At 46.7% G+C, this 8,513-nt stretch overlaps 2 non-coding genes across 2 annotated transcripts; one reads left to right on the forward strand and one right to left on the reverse strand.

Annotated features, from left to right (window-relative positions):
• Positions 1-1,011: 1,011 nt before the first annotated feature.
• Positions 1,012-1,084, reverse strand: TRNAV-UAC (transfer RNA valine (anticodon UAC)). Its single transcript has one exon. It is a non-coding gene; the product is annotated as a tRNA-Val (tRNA).
• Positions 1,085-8,125: 7,041 nt separating this feature from the next.
• Positions 8,126-8,199, forward strand: TRNAT-AGU (transfer RNA threonine (anticodon AGU)). The gene has a single exon. It is a non-coding gene; the product is annotated as a tRNA-Thr (tRNA).
• The last annotated feature ends 314 nt before the right edge of the window (positions 8,200-8,513 follow it).

The following is an 8,513-nucleotide window of genomic DNA, read 5'->3' on the forward strand; positions in this document are numbered from 1 at the left end:
AACAAATGGTGGTGCTCTACTAACCCCACTTAGCCGCACTGAGGCGCTTAGCTTCTGCCCTGCCTTCCTCAGTTCGACTTTCCTCTTTTGCCCCATTCCTGCCTCACTTCCTCCTTTGGAAAATCAGGCAGAGGAGGTCAGCAGGAAGAGCTGGCCGCCATAGGCCAACCTCCCAGGGAAAAGGAGACCAAGCCACAAGGCTTCAAAAGGTGACTGGCCCAGATCTTCTAGCTTTCCCCTGCTGATGCTAAGGCTTTTTCTCAGCTCATTCACCACCCTCTGTCATGCAGAGGTTGGGGTTACTGCAGGTTTTACCTGAAATTGGGCCAACTAGTAAGTGTAGGGAGGACTAATGACCCACCAGAGTTTGGCAGAAAGCAGCACATTTATTATATTGATAGATAGCTAAGTTCAGAAGAAGGGGGATGGGGTGTCACACTCACATACTCACGCTCCCAGGACTGGTTCGGCACTGGAGATGTCAGGACTCTGCAACGTAAGTGTCCCACAGCGCAGTGATGGATGGTGTGATGAAGGTAAGTCTTCCTGAGGCACAATGAAATGCAACGTGGCGAACCACTGGCCAGGAGGTCTGGGCGAAGGGCATTCACTGGAGGTACAAGCTTGTGAGTGACTCCTGAGCACAGGGCCCCTTCCCCTTTTAAGGGCCTGCGCCTCATGGCCTGCGACTAGAGATGACTTGGCTGCATCTGGTTGGTCACACTGCACCTTGGGCAGTGTCCATGCTCTGGGGGTGTGAGTGCTGCCTGATTAGAGTCCCAGACACCTTGTCTACCTGGGAGCTCTTCTGCTCTTCAACCAGCCCCTTCATCCCACAAGCATTCCAGGAGGGAGCGGGAGGGGGAAAGCCACTTCACAGGCATTCAGAGAGGGAGAGGAGACAAAAGTGGGAGGGAGGGGAAGTATAACAGACCTTTTGAGCACAGAAATCACTGCTGCTCCTACAACAGCAGGGACAGGCAAGTAGGAGCTGGGAAAATTAAGCCCTCATGTTTCTGCCTGGTTTTGAACCAGGGACCTTTCGCGTGTAACGCGAATGTGATAACCACTACACTACAGAAACTCTGTGAGAGGGCTTTGCCCCTCTCTTCATAAGAACATAAGGGTGGCCATATTGGGTCAGACCAAAAGTCCATCCAGCCCAGTATCCTGTCTGCCAAAAGCAACCAATGCCAGGTGCCCCAGAGGGAGTGAACCTAACAGGCAATGATCAAGTGATCTCTCTCCTGCCATCCATCTCCACCCTCTGACAAACAGAGGCTGGGGATACCATTCCTTAAACATCCTAGCTAATAGCCATTCATCGACTTAATCTCCATTAATTTATATGCAAAAGGAACAGGAGTACTTGTGGAACCTTAGTGACTAACAAATTTATTTGAGTGTAAGCTCTCCTGAGATAAAACCCACTTCATCAGATGCATGCAGTAGAAAATACAGTAGGAGGATAGATATATATATATAGATATATATATATATACACACACACACACACACACAGAGAACATGAAAAAATGGGTATTGCCATACACAGTATAACAAGAGTGATCAGTTAAGGTGAGCTATTATCAGCAGGAGAAAAAATCTTGTGTAGTGATAATGAGGATGGCCCATTTCCAACAGTTTTCAGGAAGGTGTGAGTAACAGTAGGGGGACAAATAAACAGGGGGAAATAGTTTTACTTTGCGTAATGACCCATCAACTCCCAGTCTTTATTCAAGCCTAATTTCATGGTGTCCAGTTTGCAAATTAATTCCAATTCAGCAGTCTCTCGTGGGAGCCTGTTTTTGAAGGTTTTTTGTTGTAATACTGCGTCTTTTAGGTCTGTAAATGAGTGACCAGGGAAACTGAAGTGTTCTCCGACAGGTTTTTGAATGTTATAATTCTTCATGTTTGATTTGTGTCCATTTATTCTTTTATGTAGAGACTGTCTGGTTTGGCCAATGTACATGGCAGAGGGGCATTGCTGGCACATGATGGTATATATAACATTTGGAGATGTGCAGGTGAATGAGCCTCTGATAGTGTGGCTGATGTGATTAGGTTCTATGATGGTGTTCCCTGAATAGATACGTGGACAGAGTTGACAATGAGCTTTGTTGCAAGGATAGGTTCCTGGGTTAGTGTTTGTGTTGTGTGGTTGCTGGTAAGTATTTGCTTCAGGTTGGGGGGCTGTCTGTAAGCAAGGACTGTCCTGTCTCCCAAGATCTGTGATAGTGAGAGATCATCCTTCAGGATAGGTTGTAGATCCTTGATGATGTGCTGGAGAGGATTTAGTTGGGGGCTGAAAGTGATGGTTAGTGGCATTCTGTAACTTGCTTTGTTGGGCCTGTCCTGTAGTAGGTGACTTCTGGGTACTCTTCTGGCACTGTCAATCTATTTCTTCACTTCAGCAGGTGGGTATTATAGTTGTAAGAACGCTTGATAGAGATCTTGTAGGTGTTTGTCTCTGCCTGAGGGGTTGGAGCAAATGCTGTTATATTTTAGAGCTTGGCTGTAGACGATGGATGGTGTGGTGTGGTCTCGGTTAAAGCTGGAGGCATGTAGGTAAGTATAGCGGTCAGTAGGTTTCCAGTATAGGGTGGTGTTTATGTGACCATTGCTTACTAGCACTGTAGTGTCCAGGAAGTGAATCTGTTGTGTGGACTGGTCCAGGCTGAGGCTGATGGTGGGATGGAAATTGTTGAAATCACGGTGGAATTCCTCAAGGGTTTTCTTTTCCATGAGACCAGATGATGAAGATGTCATAAGTTAGCACAAGTCGAGTAGGGGCATTAGGGAACCAGAGCTGAGGAAGCGTTGTTCTAAGCCAGCCATAAAAATGTTGGCATCCTGTGGGGCTATGCGAGTACCCATAGCAGTGCTGCTGACTTGAAGGTTTACATTGTTCCCAAATGTGAAATAGTTGTGTGTGAGGACAAAGTCACAATGTTCAGCCACCCGGTTTGCTGTGACATTATCGGGGATACTGTTCCTTATGGCTTGTAGTCCATCTTTGTGTGGAATGTTTGTGTAGAGGGCTTCTACCTCCATAGTGGCCAGGATGGTGTTTTCTGCAGGGTCACCAATGGATTATAGTTTCTTCAGGAAGTCACTGGCTCTTGAAGATAGCTGGGAGTGTTGGTAGCATAGGGTCTGAGGAGGAAGTCTATATAGCCAGGCAATCCTGCTGTCAGGTTGCCATTGCCTGAGATGATGGGGCGTCCAGGATTTCCAGGTTTATGGATCTTGGGTGACAGATAGAATAACCCTGGTTGGGGATCTAGACTATCTTATTGCCAAGGGACGGAGAAACTTGACCAACAGCAGGGGGTGCAGAACACCTCCCTAGTGTGGGGGTGACAGCGCCTCCAGGATCCTGACATCCTAGCACTTTACACACCTTCCTGGAGCCTCCCAAAACCCCAGGACTGCGACCCCCACCCTACTGATGAGAAACAGGCCTGGGGAGGGGAAACTACTGGCTCAGAGTCAAAACAAGTGTCAGAAGTATGGATGGGACCCCATAGTCCTTCTTTCCAGGCCCCTTCACTAACCACTGCTGCACACTCCCTCCCACAGCTGGCAATTACAAGCAGGCCCTCATGGCCACTCCCCCTGCCTCTGAGAGGGAGTGTGCTCCGCTACAATGACTGGACCAGGGGATTGGGAGTCAGGACTCCTGAGTTCCATTGCTGGGTTTCCTATTGGTTCCACTGCTGGTTGTTTTCCTTTTCCTGGGGGACTTTGGGTAAGTTGCTCCCCCCTCTAGGGCTCTCTCCCCAGCCATCAAATGGGGATTTCATACTTTCCCACTATTGGAAAGTGCTGGGAGAATCCCCCAGCAAAAGCTGCTCTGACAGTGCTAAGCAGCATCTGACCATTCAAGGTCGGAGCGCACTGCCCATTAGGAGTGTTTGGCTCTGGGGTTTCACTTCAGCCCAATCTAGAGAGAGGGGCCCAGCTATGGAGTTTGACTCAAGAAGACCAAGTCTCCAATTTGTTAAGGGCGTTTTGAATTCCAATCCTGCACTCCAAAGTGCTTGAGGTCAGTTGTAAATTTTAGAAGCATGCTTTCCACTCCATTTTGCAAATCATTCATGAAAATGTTGAATAGTACCGGACTGCGGACTGATCTCTGCCGGACCCACTAGGTACACCCTCTCCGTTGGACAGCTAAACATGGAGAAGGGCTCCTGGAGTCTGGGCTTTCAACCAGCTCTGCACACACGTTACACTGATTGCAGCTGGACTGCATTTCCCTTGTTTGCTTGTGAGAATGTCCTACGGGACTGTGTCAAAAGTCTTAGTAACACCAAGCTAGATCCCATCTACTGTTTACCCACCTCCACCAGGCCCAGAACCCTGCCAAAGAAGGAAAGAGGATCGGTTTGGAATGATTTGTTCTTGACAAATCCATGCTCACTAGTCCTAAGAACCAAATTATCCTGTAGGTGCTGCTGACAAACTGAGTGTTTAAGAATGTATTGCAGGATCTCTCCAGCTATGGAAGTGAGGCTAGCTAGTCTGTAAGTCCCAGGGGTCTCTTTGTTCCCCTTTTAGAGAAAGGTCCTGTCTTGTTCATGGATGGGAAGATGTTCTTTTTCAGGAATCTCAGACAAGAACTGGGGCACAACACCTGGTTTGTTTAGGCCACAAAAACAGAGGCAGGAACCTCTTCTCTCCTGCGGGCAAAGAACCCCGGGTACCTAAACGACAGGGACTCACATCCTTTAGTGGGCTTCAAAAAAGGCAGTGGTTAAAAAGTTTGGCCCCCACCATTTCTTGTTTCCGCAGACTAGACCTTATAGCAAACTTTAGAATTCCTTGGAGCTAAAATACCGTGACACTCCCCTTTCTCCTTCACAGAGGGCTTTAACGCCCCTTATCTCACCGAGCATCATGACAGCCAAAGCGCGAGAATTGTCCCTGTTCCCATTGGACAGATGGGGAGGAGCCTGAGGTACAGAGAAGGGAAGTGTCCTGTCATCAGATAGATCAGACTAAACAGGTTTCAAACCTCGAGGAGGCTCTTACCTTCTAAACAGGGATGGCACTTTTCTAGTAAAATCACTAAAAGGGAAGGAGAAAACTTGAAAGAGGTTCCTCCTGGTGCTCACGTCTGTGAACCCGAATACTCTGTCAGGCCTCAAGGAGAGACCAGGAGAAGGAGACTTGCTGAAGCAAAGCCACAGGGGTCTCTGAGGTTTCCCTGGCCCCTCGCCCCTGTCCTGCCTTGCTGATGTCAGCATCTCTCTGTGACCACCCCCCATCACCTTGGACCAATAGTCTGAGGTCCTGCAAAAGGCCTTTGTGATGTCACTACCACATCCCTCCCTTGCTGGGCTAATGTCCTGCCCCTGGCCAGGCACTTTGGAGGTTTGAGCTACTCCCTGTGGATCATACTACTCGAGGAGCGTTCGTTCTAGGCAGCAAGCTGGCTAGACAGGAAAACATCAGATGCTGCTCCCAATGCTACACTCAATGTTTCAGAAATTAGTCGACTTTATGGCCAGAAGAGACCATAAGAGCATCTAATCTGTCCCCCCTGCATATCACAGGCCTCCTGCATGACACAATAGCTACTTTTGAGGGAAAGGCATCTAATCTTCATTGAATGACATCAGGGGATGGAGAATCCACCACTTTCCTTGGTAGCTTGTTCCTGTGGTGAATCATCTTCGCAGTTGACTATTTGGGGCTTAGTTGTAACATGAATTTGTCTCTTTTCACCTTCCAACCATTGGGTCTTGTTATGTCTTTCTCTGCTCCATTCAAGAGCCCTTTAATACCCAATCTTTTCTCTCCATTAAGGCACTTGAAAACTTCAGTGAAGTCACCTTTCAATCTTCTTTTGATAAGCTAAACAGGTGGCGCTCTTTCAATAGCTCTCTAGAAGGCATTTTTCTCCAGCCCTCAGAACATTTTGGTGGCTTTTTGCTGCCCCAGCTCCAATTTCACAGTATCTTTTTCAAATGAGGACACCAAAACTAGAGACAGTATTCCAATATCAGTCTCACTGATGCCGTGTCACCTCCTGTACTGTTATTGACATAATCTGTAAATTTATAGATCACCATTGTGACCACTGTTCTATATTTGCAGCCAATATGATAGAAAGGTTGTTGTGTAAGGGGTTTATGGAGAGGTTCTGATTGGCTGATTATAATTACGCTATTTCTAGATGTCTATCATTTTTGTAGTTGACGTTATGAATATTGGCTCTATGCTGTCTGTATTCAAACTTGTGCTATGCTTCCGAGGAACACCCCAGCCAGACAAGTTGGTGTCAGTTCTGCCTAGCCTGCTTGATGGCCCATTAAGGACCATCAGCTCTACAATCAACCCATTGAGAGAAGGCAGATACACCTTGTGGCTCAGCAAGGTATGCAGGGACCTGCCTGTGGACAAAACTCAAAAGTTTTTCTATGCCGCATGCTGGATAGAGTGTCCTTGGGACAAAGAAAGTAAAGACCACATAGCAAGAGACTGTAAAAGGCTGATGCCTCGTCTCCAATCCTGCTTCATACCTCTGAAGGGACTTTGCTACTAACTGAAGCTCTGTACAAACGACTGAATGACCCATCCCAGCTGTGGATGGACTCTAGAGACTTGATTTGAACCTGCAGTTTTATTCCATCACTGCTACAACCCTGAACCAAGAACTTTGCCGTTACTGTATGTGAAGGGTTAAAATTCATGTGCATTTTATATAACAACCTGGTCTATGGATTGTGCCAGCTCTTTTCCAGACCCAAAGTCCAGAGTATAATGAAGGGACAAGAAACCTAGCAAATAGTGACCAGCTAAAAGAAAGCTGGGTAAACAGAAAGCCTTGCCTGCTAAGATAGGCTTGGTCAGCAAATTGCCAGGTGTTGGAGCTAAGAAATAAAGAACTGTGTCTTATTCAGAGTTGCAGACTGAACAAAGAATCCCTGTTCCTTTTGTGTAAGTCTCTTCTGTAGGGAGACGTTCTTCCCAGAGATCCAACCTTGAGTTTATGAAAAGTTGGCAGATGTCAGTATAAGATATGGCATCCTTCCACCTCCCTTCCCAGGGACCAATGCCTTGCCTTAAGAAACACAGAAAACAATCTTTATTGCCATATACTTTCACTGTTTCTTTGCTTTAACCCCTAGGAATGTACCTGGAGGACAATCACAGGAGTTGCTCCTTTCCTATGGACCTCAAATCAGAATTCAGCATAGATATTTTATACTAATAACATTTTATCAAAGTATTCATGAAATGTTAACTTGCTAACTTGAGACCATGGGTGGAGACATTATGTAACCTGTTAACCTTTGGCTACTGTGCTTATCATGTCTTGCTGCAAAACCTATCCCAGAGTTTGGAACTCCCTACCCCATCACTTTCCCCATCCATGGAAAATCTATATATTCTATTGTAATCAATTAAGAGTGTCTCTGAGTCTAATAAGCAAGGTGACACTCTGCCAGTGCTGTGTGTAATAAACTCCCATTCTTGCCCTCTACATGGTGGAGATTTATGTCCTTCACAGAGATCTGCTGAATAAAGAGGAGATTCAGCATCCAGCTTGGCTGAATGTGTCTTCTCTCCCCACAGCTTGGTAATCTTCTGAGGAAATGGAGAAGACTGCCTTTGCCTAGCTGTACATTGCCTGCAAAAGAAACAGGTGTTTTTGGTGACAAGTGTTGAAAGAAGGCACTAGACAAACGTGGAGACAGGAAAAATGTCCCCCAACTCAACTGGCATCTGTGGATGCTGAAGTCACAACACAAAGTGCTAAACAGTATATGAGCACAGGCTGGTGTCAGATGCGTCTCTACCAAAGCCTTTTCCACCAGCAGGGGCCTCTCAGGGCACAGAACTCCTGGTAGTGTGATAGCTGCAGGCAGTGGAGAACTCTACTTTGGCATCTCTTTGTCAGTGACCATCTACAGAGGCTGTTTAAAGGTCTCTAGATAGTGATCTTTGGGAAGAGCTGACTGAAGTGTCTTCCTAGTAACCAGAAGATCCTGGCTTGACCTGCCAGTTCTTCCCTTGCAAGTCTTGAGGGAAATGGGGAATGTCTGTAGTTTGGAATTTGCAGGTGTTGTCCTAGACCATCAAAGGGAACAGTTGCAAACATTTTCTTGTGGCAGGTGCTATGGCTTAGCTGGCTAAAGCACCTGTCTAGTAAACAGGAGATCCTGGGTTCAACTCCCAGTGGTGGCTTGTTCTATGGGTTTTGTCTCCTCTGCTCACATTTTCCTGTGTTTTTCTAGGAAACAGAAGAGACCTCCCTTGGTATCCAAGTCATTGCTTGCTAAGGAAAAGGCTTCTTTGGAGAGAAACATTGGAAAGAATCAAAACACAAGCCTGGAGTTGATGAAAAGGCTGCTGTGACTGCAATTGCTGTAACACAAAAGCCTGCACCACATGTCCTTGTGATTCGCTGGGGATGTCCACACACAGATGTCATGTTGTCTTCCTTTTGATTGTCACTGATGAAAAATGGAGCAGCTGGGAGAAAAGTCCCAGAGGCACTT

Source organism: Gopherus flavomarginatus, chromosome 23 (genome assembly GCF_025201925.1).
Source record: "Gopherus flavomarginatus isolate rGopFla2 chromosome 23, rGopFla2.mat.asm, whole genome shotgun sequence".
Classification (NCBI taxonomy): Eukaryota; Metazoa; Chordata; order Testudines; family Testudinidae; genus Gopherus; species Gopherus flavomarginatus.